The sequence below is a fragment of the Arachis hypogaea genome, chromosome 9, assembly GCF_003086295.3.
Source record: "Arachis hypogaea cultivar Tifrunner chromosome 9, arahy.Tifrunner.gnm2.J5K5, whole genome shotgun sequence".
NCBI classification, from domain to species: Eukaryota; Viridiplantae; Streptophyta; class Magnoliopsida; order Fabales; family Fabaceae; genus Arachis; species Arachis hypogaea.
The window spans coordinates 37,810,147-37,825,724 of NC_092044.1; positions in this window are offsets into that span (position 1 = coordinate 37,810,147).

The following is a 15,578-nucleotide window of genomic DNA, read 5'->3' on the forward strand; positions in this document are numbered from 1 at the left end:
CACTAAGCCAAGATTCATCAAGATCATGGCTCCTAAGGGAAAACAAACCAATTTAAGAGGAAAGAAAGAGAATAATCCAAAGAATCTTTGGAATCAAGAGAAGTTCTTAACCAAAGAACATGAAGACCATTATCAAAAAATAATGGGTCTGAGGTCAGTGATCCCGGAAGTTAAATTTGATCTGAAAGAAGATGAATATCCGGGGATCCAAGAGCAAATTCGAAACAGAGGATGGAAAGTTCTAACCAATCCTGAGATAAAGGTTGGAAGAAATATGGTTCAGGAATTCTACTCAAATCTGTGGCTGACAGATAAGCAGAGAATGACTGGAACTGCTTTCCATACTTACAGAACCATGGTCAGAGGGAAAGTTATCTACTTCCATTTGGACAAAATAAGAGAAATCTTCAAATTGCCTCAACTGCAAGATGATCCTGAATCCTTTAATAGGAGAATGGTGAGAGCAGATAAAGGGTTGGATCAAGTTCTAGAGGACATATGCCTCCCTGGAACTAAGTGGATAACCAATTCAAAGGGTGTCCCAAACCAACTCAAGAGGGGCGACTTCAAACCAATTACAAGAGGTTGGCTAGACTTTATTGGGCGTTCCATATTGCCCACTAGCAACCGTTCTGAGGTCACTATCAAGAGAGCAGTGATGATTCATTGCATTATGCTTGGAAAAGAAGTGGAGGTTCATCATCTGATTGCTTGTGAGATCTACACAACTGCAAATAAGAATTCCACTGAAGCCAAACTGGCTTACCCAAGCTTGATCTCCTTGCTCTGTAAAGAGGCTGGGGTAAAGATGGGAGTAGATGAATTCATACCCATTGAACATCCAATCACCAAGAAGTCAATGGAAGGACAAATGCAAGACAACTCTATCAAAAGGAGGGCGCAGGAGTTCCTCCCTAAATTTCCTGAAATTGGCTACTGGGCCAGCCTAGAAGCATCTATCACCAAGTTGCAAGAAACTATGGAGCAACTTAAGGAAGAACAGCAGAATCAGAACTGCATGCTCTGCAAATTGCTGAAGGAACAAGAGAAGCAGGGGCGTGAACTTCAAGAACTGAAACGCCAAAAATTCTCCCCTCAATTTGAGGGAGCATCCACTTCTCAAAATCAAGGTTGTTGAGTCCTAACTCTGTGAAAACCTCTATCATTAGGAGCCTATTTAAATTTTTGTTTTCTATTTTTTTTAGTCTCATCTTATATCTATTTTTGAGTCTTGTTCTTAATTCATAATTAATAAAATTTAAAATTCATGTCTTAAAGCTATGAATGTCCTATGAATCCATCACCTCTCTTAAATGAAAAATTCTTTAATCACAAAAGAACAAGAAGTACAGGATTTCGAATTTATCCTTGAAACTAGTTGAATTAGTTTGATGTGGTGACAATACTTTTTGTTTTCCGAATGAATGCTTGAACAGTGCATCTGTCTTTTGAATTTGTTGTTTTGAGAATGTTAAAATTGTTGGCTCTTGAAAGAATGAGGGAAAAAGAGAACTGTTATTGAGGATCTGAAAAATCATCAAATTGATTCTTGAAGCAAGAAAAAGCAGTGATTCAAAAAAAAAGACGAAAAAAAAGAGAAAAAAAGAGAAGAAAAAGAAAGAAATAAAGTTGTGATCCAAGGCAAAAAGAGTGTGCTTAAGAACCCTGGACACCTCTAATTGGGGACTCTAGCAAAGCTGGGTCATAATCTGAAAAGGTTCACCCAAGTATGTGTCTGTGGCATGTATGTATCCGGTGGTAATACTGGATGACAGAGTGCTTTGGGCCACAGCCAAGACTCATGACATAGCTATGTTCAAGAATCATTATACTTAACTAGGAGAATCAATAACACTATCTGAGTTCTGAGTTCCTATAGATGCCAATCATTCTGAACTTCAAAGGATAAAGTGAGATGCCAAAACTGTTCGGAAGCAAAAAGCTACTAGTCCCGCTCATCTAATTGGAGCTGAGTTTCCTTGATATTTTGGAGTCTATAGTATATTCTCTTCTTTTTATCCTACTTTGATTTTCAGTTGCTTGGGGACAAGCAACAATTTAAGTTTGGTGTTGTGATGAGCGGATAATTTATACGCTTTTTGGCATTATTTTTAGTATGTTTTTAGTATATTTTAATTAGTTTTTAGTATACTTTTAGTAGTTTTTAGTTAAAATTCACTTTTCTGGACTTTACTATGAGTTTTTGTGTTTTTCTGTGATTTCAGGTATTTTCTGGCTGAAATTGAGGGTCCTGAGCAAAAATCTGATTCAGAGGCTAAAAAGGACTGCAGATGCTGTTGGATTCTGACCTCCCTACACTCGAAGTGGATTTTCTGGAGCTACAGAAGCCTAATTGGCGCGCTCTCAACGGCGTTGGAAAATAGACATCCTGGGATTTCCAGCAATGTATAATAGTCCATACTTTTCCCGAGATTTGATGGCCCAAACCGGCATTGCAAATCAGCTTCAGAATTCCCAGCGTTTAACGCTGGAACTGGCATAAAAATTGGAGTTAAACGCCCAAACTAGCATAAAAGCTGGCGTTTAACTCCAGAAAAAGTCTCTACACATGAAAGCTTCAATGCTCAGCCCAAGCACACACTAAGTGGACCCAGAAGTGGATTTTTACGTCATTTACTCATTTCTATATACCCTAGGTTACTAGTTCACTATTAATAGGATCTTTTGACATTGTATCAGTACCTCATGACACTTTACACGTTTCTTTGTGTACCTTCTACGGCATGAGTCTCTAAACCCCATGGTTGGGGGTGAGGAGCTCTGCTGTGTCTTGATGGATTAATGCAATTACTACTGTTTTTCATTCAATCATGCTTGCTTCCATTCTAAGATATCATTTGTTCCTAAACTGGATGAATGTGATGATCCGTGACACTCATCATCATTCTCAACTATGAACGTGTGCCTGACAACCACCTCCGTTCTACCTTAGATTAAGTAGATATCTCTTGAATTCTTTAATCAGAATCTTCGTGGTATAAGCTAGAACTGATGGCGGCATTCAAGAGAATCCGGAAGGTCTAAACCTTGTCTGTGGTATTCTGAGTAGGATTCAATGATTGAATGACTGTGATGAGCTTCAAACTCCTGAGGGCTGGGCGTTAGTGACAGACGCAAAAGAATCACTGGATTTTATTCCAACTCGATTGAGAACTGACAGATGAATAGCCGTGCCGTGACAGGGTGCGTTGAACATTTTCACTGAGAGGATGGGAGGTAGCCATTGACAACGGTGAAACCCTACATACAGCTTGCCATGGAAGGAGCCCTGCGTGCTTGAAGAAGAAGACAGTAGGAAAGCAGAGATTCAGAAGATGGAGCATCTCCAAAACCTCAACCTGTTTTCCATTACTGCAAAACAAGTACTTATTTCATGTTCTTTTACTTCTCACAATCAACCCTGATAATTATTGATATCCTGACTAAGATTTACAAGATAACCATAGCTTGCTTCAAGCCGACAATCTCCGTGGGATCGACCCTTACTCATGTAAGGTATTACTTGGACGACCCAGTGCACTTGCTGGTTAGTTGTGCGGAGTTGCAAAAGTGTGATTGCAATTTCGTGCACCAAATACCCAAAAAAGAAAGCAAGAAAACAAAGACAGGAGAACACAGTCTATAAAATACCCAGCACAGCACGAATCAAGGACGGATCCCCTAGAAATTTCTTGGTCTCAAGATGAGGAGGTTCCCCCCCAAATATCCTCCAAAGCAGCAACAAAGGCCTGCTCGACCTCATCAAGCATCTCCCAGGTATACCTAGACACAACTACATTTCTCTGCCACTCTAAAGGAAAACGAGGCTCGTCATTCTCATCCAGGAAGAAAGGGCGAGCTCCTTCAACAGCTCGGATCTTGAAAAAGTAATTCTTAAAATCGCGGAAAGACTCATCATACATAGAGAAGACTTTATGCCCCTGGGCAGACCTAAAAGAAAGAAGCTTTCTTTTTGGTAGTCCCAGGTTTGGTCAACACAAACAAATACAGAAAAAGAGTCAAAGAGGGCTTAATGCCAAATTCATGACAAACCATCTGAAAAATCTTAATAAAACCCCAAAAATTTGGGTGAAGCTGAGATGGGGCCACGTTACAAGACCACAACAACTCGGTCTCAAAGGAAGAAAAAGGAAGAGTAATATCCATCTGGATAAAAAAGAAATCATATGCATAGAAAAAAGGACACTCCCCCTGGGTCAAAATAGGAAAGCAGACCCGGTCATCAGAGTCAGGTGCCACCAACTCATAATTGCATTCTTGATTCTCACTACTACATATCCGATGGTGTTTTCTAAGTGTCACACAGAACTCCGAATTAGCCAGAGACACACATAACAGCACAAGGGAGTCCAACCAGTCAGACATTCCCTCGGGAACTTTAGAAGATGCCTCGACAATATTTTTGCGAGAAGACATGGTTAACTAGTTCTACAAGAAGAAAAGAAGATTGGATTACTCAAAAAACACCTCGGACACTAATTGAACAACTCGGGCATAAACAAAGGCAAAAACGGAGGCAACTCACAAAACTAAAGCATATAGGTGTCAGAGAAACCAGAAAAAGCAAGAAAAGGAAACCCCAGGACCCAATCCAAAAGGTTCTAGGGGCATCCTTTGGAGGGAGAAAGAAGATTTAGGGAAGCCAACAAAGCCTACATCTTTTCACATCCCAACAAAATTCAAAAGAAAGTCATCAAAAACCATCATCTCTATTGAAGAGCAGTCATCAACCAGTATAGCAAAATCATCAACGAAGCAAACAAGTTATCAAAGGAGCAACCTTTTTCGAAACAGCAGTACAGAAATCAACCCTAAACGGAAGCCAGAACCAGAAAAATCACCCAAAGCATACATAAGGACGAAAGAAGACCAGAAAAAAGGCATCACAGCAATAAACCAAGCACATAAACAAGAAAAAGGTTCAAACTTTCCAACGTACAAAATCAGAGCGTCATCAAAGAAATCAAAAACAAAAGTAGTAGAAATAAAAAGGTGAAGAGAAAAGCAAAGCCAACCTGGAAGAAGGAAGAAAACTTTTAAAAGGAGCAGTGGAGATTCGATCACAAAGCGGAAGCACCAAGCGAATGCCAAAGCGTCACGAGAAATGTAGGACAGGAAACGGCGAAAAAGAAGGGAAGTTACAGGGAAAGGAAAACCGTCTCTTGGATACAAAATTTGAATAAAGGAAACCAAGAGAAACGGGGCATTAAAACCAATTAATGATGGCATTAAAACCCTCGCACATTCCAAGGCTATGTCACTAAATGCAAAAGCGCGCGCTTTTAGAGGAAACGAAACAGAAATGTTCCGCATTCAAAAGAAGGAGAACTCTACAAAAAGAAATCGACAAAATGCTCGAGTTCGGCTTCACAAAAGAAGGATCGAAGTCCTAAAACTAAAGACTTGACCTCAAAGAGAAGACTGAGCTCGAGAAGGGGCACTATTCATACCCTGGGTCGAGCTGTTCGACCCGGGATTTTCTACAGACAAAACGACCGACCTCTTCAGGTCAGCACAACCCGACCCCTTCTCAAAGAGCTCGGCCAAGTCACAGAAAGCCCAAATAAAGGGCCCAAATAGAGGAACACGTCCCAAATCCAAGGGCAACCCAAGCCCGTAGAGATAAAGGCGGTTCCCTTGAAGATAAGATGACCTCACTTGAAGATAAGATAAAGATAAGATAAGATAACTAACTTATCTTATCAAAGAAGGTCATTCTACGCTATTATAAATACACTGGAACACCCAGGTATAACTCATACTCTGATTCTACTCAATACCTGCTTAATACCCTTGCTAACTTAAGCATCAGAGTCCCTTACAGGTACCCCCCACCCTCTGGGGACGAAGGATCAGCATCATCACCAAGTCCAATGAGTCGGACACAGTGACTCCAATCACCATCATCAAGATCGGACTCCGCAGCTCCGACCAGCACAGAAGATCTCATCCGAGATCGACCTCTAGTTTCAGGTAACCCTCGGAACAGTATCCATATGTAATAATTCCAATACATAAAATATAGTTTTTGGAAAGCGCCCCTACCTCGGTAAATCAAAACTATCACCCAACTCATTAACTGATTCCTTTTTGCTCAGCCTGAAATCACCGACAATCCGAACCTCGGCCCTACTTGCTCTCTCTCTCTCTCTCTCTCGAAAGCAGAAACAGCTACAAGCGGCATAAACAAACCAGATTCTAACTCCTAAAACTATTAACATTGCAATCACATTACTCCACGGAACAGAACACCAACGCAGGGCTTTCGAAAATCAAACATGCTTACCGAAACGAAGAAAGAACGGCTGAACTAAACAGTGGCGGTCTCTGAACCGGTTCGGTGGCAGTTTTAATCATGACTTGCAATAACCGGAGCTTGACCCTATGATACAAAACCTCAGAATCTCTGGCCAAACATACCAGCATATTGATTTTCAAGAGCTCCGGAATGAAAATGCTTACCGTGAGAAAGGATCAAACACTGAATCAAACTGCAGAAGCTCTAGTGATGGTTCCGACGACCACAACAGCTTCTACGGCAGTGACAATGTAACTTATGACAGCCACTTCAATAAATACAACAGTTTCAGTGACAGTTTCAGAGTAAAATTGAATTGGCAGAACTAGGAGGAACCAGAAACAGGGCAAGCTCACCAGAATGGCAGTGACCAAAAATTCTAGCGGCGGAAGAGGAAATTCCAGCGGCATAAACCACAGCAACGGCGCTAATCTCCCCTCCTCCAGTGGTGACGCAGGTGGCTTCCACGGTGGTGGTTCTCCGGCATGACACCAGCCACAACAAGGATGGTGGCGGTGAGACCCCCACAGAGCTGGCGCGACTTCCCTAATTCTTTCCGTCGCGATTCACCTCTCCTCCATTCGGGCTTCTCCCTTCAGGCTCACCGTGGATGACGAGGGCTCTTATTCCGCGGTGGGGATGACGACGGCGCAAGACCGCGCACCCCTTTCTCCTCTTCTCTCGCGCCAGTCTCGATGGATCAACAGCGACAGAGGCGGCACGAGTTCTCTCTCTACACGACGCTGATTCCACGCCTCTCTCTTGGTCTTTCGCTCCCTTCTGATCACGATGAAGATGAACAGCAACTGACGGCGAGGCGCAGCGGTTGGATAGCAGCGCGGAGCTTCAGCGACAGTGACGCGGATGGTATCTCACAGTGTTGCGACGACAGCGGTGGAGCCCAGCACGCCGGCACAAATCTCCTTCCTCTCCTCCTCTCTCCTCCTGCGGCCCTATCTTTCCTATTTCCCCATCTTTCTTTCTTTCTTCTTTCTTTCAAGGAACACAAAGGGAACTCAGCGTGTTGCTGCTGCTGAGAGTAAGGAAAGGTTGGGGAGTGTGGCTGAAGGAAACCGGGTAATGGGTTAGGGTTTCTTTTTTTTAATTAGGATTATGGACATTTTAGTAATTTCACTTAAAAATAGGGATAATATAGTAATTAGAAATGAATTCTAATCCAACAATAATAACGTATAAAAATACTATTTGCTCATCAATTTCACACTTTATTTTCAATAAAATGTTCAAATCCAAAAATTAGAAATAATAAACATAATTTCTTCATTTTTCCAAATAGTAGTATTAATATCTTAAAATATAAATTATAAAATTAGATAATAACTATAACTTATTTCAAATTTAGTAAATCAAAACTTGCTCTAATTATCTTTAATAAGATAATTTTTGTAATTAAAGCTACAGAAATACTGAATTTGAAATTAGCTAATGATAGCCCTTTTTCAAAGGTTTTGGGTCTTACAACGTCCACACAAACGGCACCTCCTTCCTTGTCAACTTAGTCATCGGTAGTGCAATCCGGGAAAATCATTCAATAAATCTCTGGTAATATCAGGCTAAGCCCAAGAAACTTCTGACTTCCGTCACCATCGTTAGTCTTTCCCATTCCATCACCGCTTCTACCTTAGAAGGATCTACAGCTATTCCTCCCTTGCTCACCACGTGACCTAGGAACTTTACTTCCTCCTTCCAGAACTCGCATTTGGACAACCTAGCATGCAATTTCCGCTCCTTTAAAATTTGCAGCACAATTCTCAAGTGTTCCTCATGCTCCTTCGTCGTCTATGAAAACCACCACGAATTTGTCCAAAAAGAACGAAATACTCTGTTCATGTAATCCATAAACACAGCAGGTGCATTCGTCAACCCAAAGGACATCACCACAAACTCGTAGTGTCCATAGCGCGTCCTAAACATAGTTTTCAAAATATCATCCTCTTTCACCCTTATCTGTTGGTAACCTGACCTTAGATCAATCTTTGAAAATAATCCATCTCCTTGCAGTTGATCCATCAAATCATCTATTCCTGGCAACGGGTATTTGTTTTTCACAGTCACTTTGTTCAACTGTCGATAATCCATACACAATCGCATTCCTCAATCCCTCTTCTTTACTAATAAAACTGGCTCTCCCCACGGAGATACACTCGGTCGAATGAATCTCTTGTTCAGAAGCTCTTCCAACTGAGTCTTTAGTTCAGCCAGCTCTATCGGAGCCATCTGATACGGTGCAATCGACACTGGTTCGGCTCCCGGCACCAATTCAATCGTAAATTCAATCTCCCTATGAGGTGGGAACTCAAAAATATCTTTTGGGAATACCTCCGAAAACTCTCTAACTACTGGAATCTAATCTAAGTTCTGTGCATCACCCAAAGCATTAGCAGCAAACAAGTTATAGCCCTAACACTCTTTTCCACTACAGTGCACCATTACAGAGTTCAGGTAATAACACTCAGCTACCACTACTCCATTTTCTCCTACCGTCATAAACTAAATTGTATGTTCAAAGCAATCCCACAAAACCCGGTTCTTTGAAAACCAATCAAACTCCGAAATCATCTCCAATCCAACCATTGGTAAACAAATCAAGTCATGCACAAAGTCTCTACCCTCAAGCTTAGAACCTACTTGCCTACAACATGACCTAGTCATAACCGTCTGATGCGGAGTGTGTACATGCAATTCAAAAGCTAATTCTGACACTTTCAAGCCTAGCTCCTCAACTTTGTCAAATGAAATAAACAAATGCAAAGCTCCAGTATCATACAATGCAACTAAGGTTTTTATCGCCAATTAAACATATACATCTCACCAGTGGATCCGCCTTAGCAGCATCCTTGGCGTTCACAGCAAATATTTGCCCTTGATGTTGACTCTGACCCACATTCGGGTTCCTCTCACGAGTGCAATCTCTCGCAATGTGACCTGGCAAACCACAGTTGAAGCAACTACCTAAACCAATCTTGCAAGAGTCATATGGATGAAAACATCCACAACGATCATAGGCTAAATCCGGAGAAACCTTACTCTGATTTCCTCTCCCTTTGCCACGCTGAAACTGATCATGAGTTTTCTTTCTAAAGCCTCCTTGTCTGTGAGGCGCATGTCCTCCTCTCTTGAAATTCTGCTCCCTCAGCTGAAAGTACTTTTCACGTCCCCGACTAGTGTTTCCTCTATGAGTGTCCTTTGACGAGACTACTGTCTTCACGTATTCCTCAACCACCATCACCTTGTTCACCAAATCAGAGAAAATATGAATCCCATAGGAGCCACTGCAGTCATGATGGTATCCTTCAAGCCCCTTTGATACTTAATGCATTTCCAACTTTCGTAGGTCTCCGGGGCACCCTGACACACCATAGAGAATCTATAAAGCTCCTTAAATTGACTAGTGTAGTCCACCACAGATAAGAAACCTTGCTTCAGCTGCATAAGTTCCATCTCCTTCGCTTCCCTTGTAGACTCAGGAAAGTATTTCTTGTAGAAGACTGCCTGGAATACATCCCAAGGGATATCGGCATTCTGAAACTGGAGCAAGCGGCATTCTCCTTGCCACCAATGTTGTGCCTCTCTCAAAAGGTGGTAGGCAGCAAACTCTAGATATTGGTTATTTGGAACATGTTATGCTTGTAACGCACGCTCCAAAGCCTGGAACCAAATGTCCGCCTCTATGGGGTTGGTTGATCCTCTGAAACTTGGAGGATGAACCTTGAGAAAAGTAGCCAAGGTCATCAGAGCACCTCCCATATTATCGCCATTCCCTCAGCATTATCATTTGCATTTCCCTCACCATTTTTGTTTCCGTTCCCAGCTGGTTGGCCTAACCTCTACACGGCTTGCAGAGTCACAGCAGCATTAGCCACCATGGTGTTTGCAAGATTCACCATTGCCGCCATGAATTCGGCATGGTTATTGGCCGGTTGCACGTTTCTATTCTCTGGTCGTGAATGTGTATTCTGCGAGTGGCCATTAGGGTTCTTGTCTACATCAAACAATCGATATCAAGGTGATCAGTCTCAATATCAAAGGCCTAATGCTCCAATTATCCCAACCAGGAACTCAAACAAGCATGCTATGCAATATCAAGTAGATAACCTAATAGCATCAAAGAAAAAGACACACAGAGTATGCAATAAAGCAGAATTGGTCCATCCCTTAGGCTCACGAGGACGAGCCACTCTGATACCACTAAATGTAACACCCTAATTAGCATAAGCCTTACCTGGCATCGTAAAGCAAAGGTTAATCAAAGGTTATGACTGTTCTAAGCTCATACATATAATATATAGAAAGAATTAATATATTCTAGAAGTCCGATGAAGGATATAGCTCAAAAACAGGATTTGAAAAGCGCAAAACATACTCACAAAGCTACTAACTTAACGCACAAGGAACCGATATAATATAACAAAAGATAAGAGAATAATAGCATAAGAATCTAGCCAAGGCTCGCGAAGTTTAAGCCGGCTAGCTATAAATAAACCATACAGAAACCTCACAGTTAAGACAACTTATACAATTTTTTCACTCAAAGAAAGCCTCTAGGCAAAGAAAAATACAAAAGTGAGAGATATAAACAAAATAAACAAAAGACTCCAAAAGTATATCCAGGATCCTCCGCTTCTGTCACCATCAAAGCAACTCACCGAGGTGGGTTGCGATCCGCATCTGGAAAACAACCACAGAATATGGTATGAGAACCGGAGGTTCTCAGTATGGTAACAGTACCCAGTGATGTAAGATATAAGACCCCGGGACGCCAAAGGCAATCCTAGAACTTCATATCCATCACAAGATTCATCTTAAAGCATAACTAAATAGTAAAGCATAACATAAAATCTTAACATGATAAAAGGGGTAGTCTATCTTAAAAGATTTTCTAATCTAACAGTTCTTCGCTGTCCCACAGCCTTCACCAACCTATCCTCCATGCGATCCCATCGCCACCGCCTTCCAAACCTCCTCAATCCCAGTAGAAAGCACAGATAATATCAATGCAAGTAAAACACAAGTATATGCATATATGGCAAATAATTCAACTAGGCAATTAGAAATGTTATACACTTAGGCAAGCAATTACAAGTCGGCAAAGAAAACAAACAGATAGAAGATGCACAAAATGAATGCCTGTCTTACTGACTGTGATATCACATTGTCGGTTCAACTGCCAACCCCACACATCTCCATGGAAATGTCGCCCTTCGGAATCATCATTGGGAACACCCGAGATATGGTGCTCGAAACACCATCCAGGATTTTGTGCCTGCACACTCTATTGATCCGAAGGGATGCGAGCGGGATACTCTTACCACAGACCTCACATCTCAACACAAGCAGGAAGAAACACCGCTCTTACGCCGCCGTTGCTACCTCGACAAGCGGGATCCAACCGGCGTCCCTGCCGGACGCATATCGTCTTAACAATCTCAGTATAAAACAGTAATTCAGTGGTTTTCAGAAAACATTTTCAGTATATCATGGATCCATCATTTCATTCGGAGTCCTCGACTCATCTCAACCACTGACAATTCAACATTTTCATTCAAAACTCATTAGTTCACCAGTTTCTCAATTCATATAACATTCTTCTTTCTCACTCCACCAAACCCATCCGCAGTACACCAGAAACCAATGCCTCCGTCTTCTAACTTTTCAAAATAATACCAATTCAAATCTCCTAGGACCTTTACCATTTTCTAATGCCCGATAACAATCCCAAGAGTCTTAATTAGGTGTCACAGAAGTATACAAGCTTGTTGGGAAGGTGAAATAGTTGAAAAACAGGGCATGTGCGTACGCACAGGGGTGTGCGTGCGCATGCCCAAAGAGATTTTTGAAACGTGTGCGTACGCATATAGGTGTGCGTACGCATGAGTACAAAATTTCACGATTCTATTCGCTCGCACAAGGTGTGCTAGCGCCCTCAACAGAATGCCCTTCCCAACATGTGCGTGCGCACAGGTTGTAAAACTTCGTTGGTTATGTGCGCGCACAGGTTGTGCTAGCGCCCTCAACCAAAGGCCTTCCCCTGTGTGTGCGTGCGCACAAGGCTGTGCGTGCGCACAAGGCTGTGCATGTGCACAGGTTTGAAAAATCACAGGGGTGTGCATGCACACAAGGCATCTGCATGCGCACACAAACCAGAAATAACAAAATTCTGCAACATTGCAGAATTTAAATTTCTACACCAAACTTTGAATGATCATAACTTTCTCTACAAAAATCCAAAGTTTACAAACTTTATATCAATTTGAAGATTTTTCAATGAACTTTATTTCTAAACAAATTTCAACAAATTTTGAAAATTAAGGCACAAGTTATGACCCCTCAAAGTTCACTAAAAACCAGTTTTTACCAAATTCCACAAATTTCTCAATTCCTTGCAATACACAACCAAAACCAAATCAAACCATTCCAAACTCCAATTTACATCATAACTCACCCTTCATCTCACTTTCCACCATTCATACCAAAGTTTCCGTCCATATTACTATATCATCGGCCTCAACATCACATATATCATACCAAACCATTTTTCAATCCACACAATCATCCATCATCATTATATCATTAACAGTCATCATAATTAAACTCATTCAACTTTAATATCACTCTTCAACATCATTTTATCAACATTAACAAGCACAATTCACCAAAATAGCCAAAGCTTATCAATTCATCATGCATCAAATCTCAACAATTCCAACAACCAATTTATTTCAATCATATCATATGGGTCACTAGCCTAAGTGTCCAGAAATATTATATATTATATAGAGAAAACGGAAACCATACCTTAGCCGATTCCCAATATGTATCAAAACACCAATTGAGCACAAGTTAAGCTTCCAACCACAATCCAAGCCACCAATCAACTCCAACAAGCATCAACTCAATTCCAAAGGCTTCCAAACTCACAATAATCAAGCTATATACACACAAATCATAACTAATCAACCTGGGGTTCATCATAATTAAAATTTCACAAGGGTTCAAGACCTCTTACCTTACCCAACAGTTTTGGAAGCCAAAACCCAATGGTAATCAAATGCTAGAGAGTACCTAAACACCCAAAATCACAAAATTTCACTTAACACAAAGCCCTAAAATTTCAAAATTTTGGAAGGAAGAACTGAGAAGGATTTCGTCATTACCTTACCAGTTTCTTGGGTGGATTTTGTAGAGCTCTTCACGATGAACGCATGGTCACAAACGGTGCAGCGATCAGAGCTCCGTAGCTCAAGTTATGAACGTTTGAAGATGATGATGAATAGTAACTATCAGGTCTCTCTTCTTTCCCTTTTCAGCTGGTAGGTATGTTGTGTTTAAGTGTTGATGTGTTGAATGGGTTCAGTTATGAACCTATATATATGTTGGGTTTGGGCCCAACTTGGGCCCGTTCCAACTTGTTAGCATTTTTAGCCTGTTTGGCCCAACTTTGGGCCAAACTTTTAAAATTAACACCCGGTTTTTCATTTCTAATATTTTTCTAAGATTTTTTTACTGTTTTTAATTTTTCTCGCACAGTATCAGACAGACTTGAACCGGTTCAACCGGTTTGGCTGTCGATTCACGGTTTTTCTCGATTTTTTGCAAAAAATACATTTTCTGACTCAGAAAAAATCTACTAAATCCAAAAATCATATTTAAATCCTCAAATTCTCATTCTAAATTTTTGGATCCTATTTTGGGCAATATTAATTATCTAATTCAACGGTTAATTAGTCGTGGTTCTTACACATTCACTCTCATCATCAATTATATCATTCATAATCATCATATATCACTTAACATCTTGTCCATTTCTCTCAATTTTACTAACTCAATTCATTTGTCTTTACCTCTAACTCGTCCATCCTCAATTCCACCGACTCTAGACTCGTATCGAAGTTTAAAAAGGTTTAGAAGGCCAAAATAATGGTTGAAAACCATATAAACACATTTTTCCAAATTCTGGGAAGTATGCGTACGCATACATGTAGTGTGCGTACGCACAGGCAGAAAATTTGGGAATCCGCTTACGTATGCAAAGGCCCGCATACATATAAGGTGAAAATTTAGTAAGTTGCGTACGCATGCATGGTGTCGCGTACGCATGAGCCTAATTTTGGACCATTACGTGTATGCATGTAGTGTCCACATACGCAGAGGCACTTGGCAGAGGCCAATGCCCGCGTACACATGTCAAATGCCGCTTACGCATCCATATAAGAAAACAAAAAATTTGATATGTTGCAGAAATTAGTTTTTCAGTCCAATTTTCAAAACCTCATAACATTTTTCAGAAAATTCTTTTTTCAACCATTATTAAACCATTGGAAAGATCGTTGAATGAACTTTCATAAAAATCTAGTTTTGAATAATTTCCAACTCCGAGGACCGAATTACGGACCACCGAAGTTGGTCAAAAATTAGTTTTTACCTAAAAACAGAAATCACCATTTTTCCAAGGTTCACAAGCCAAATTCATTTTTATCTATCAAATTAACCCCAATCCAACCAAATTCACCAATTTACACTCAACCAAATTCAAACTCATCTCATCTACATAATCCAACCCAAATTCATTACATTCCACTCCTAAATTCCTAAATTCTTTTTATTCAACAATCATTCCATTTATTAACACATTCAATATCCAAAATCCATTCAATCTCATATGACATCACACAATACACACATCAACTCACCTTTCTTACCTTTTCTGGCCTCCGGCCCAACATTCATCAAATCAATATATATATATATATATATATATATATATATATATATATATATATATATCTGTGTGTGTGTGTGTGTGTGTGTGTATGTGTGTGTGTGTGTGTAACTCACAAATCACAAAAATTCATTATCTAATAATAATTCCAACAACACATCAATTATGCACTGTTACACAAATCTCATCCAAACCCTCAAATACCACAACATAATATCTACGAATATCGAATTCATCTAAATACATAATTCAAACCTAATCCTAGCGGCATTTAACCTAGGAATTCTCATCACACCATATGGTACTTAAATGAAACTTAAATCGTACCTCTTGGAAGTCAAATTCAAGCCCTCACTTGGGAGTCTCCACCAAAACTCAGCTCCAAGCTCCACCAAGTACTTTCACAAGCAAGATTCAAGTTCTAAAAGTGTACCCAATACTCTAACACATACATATATCAACTTAGGGATCACAAAATCTCATAAATTACAAGGGTTAGAGGATTCCTTACCTTAACCC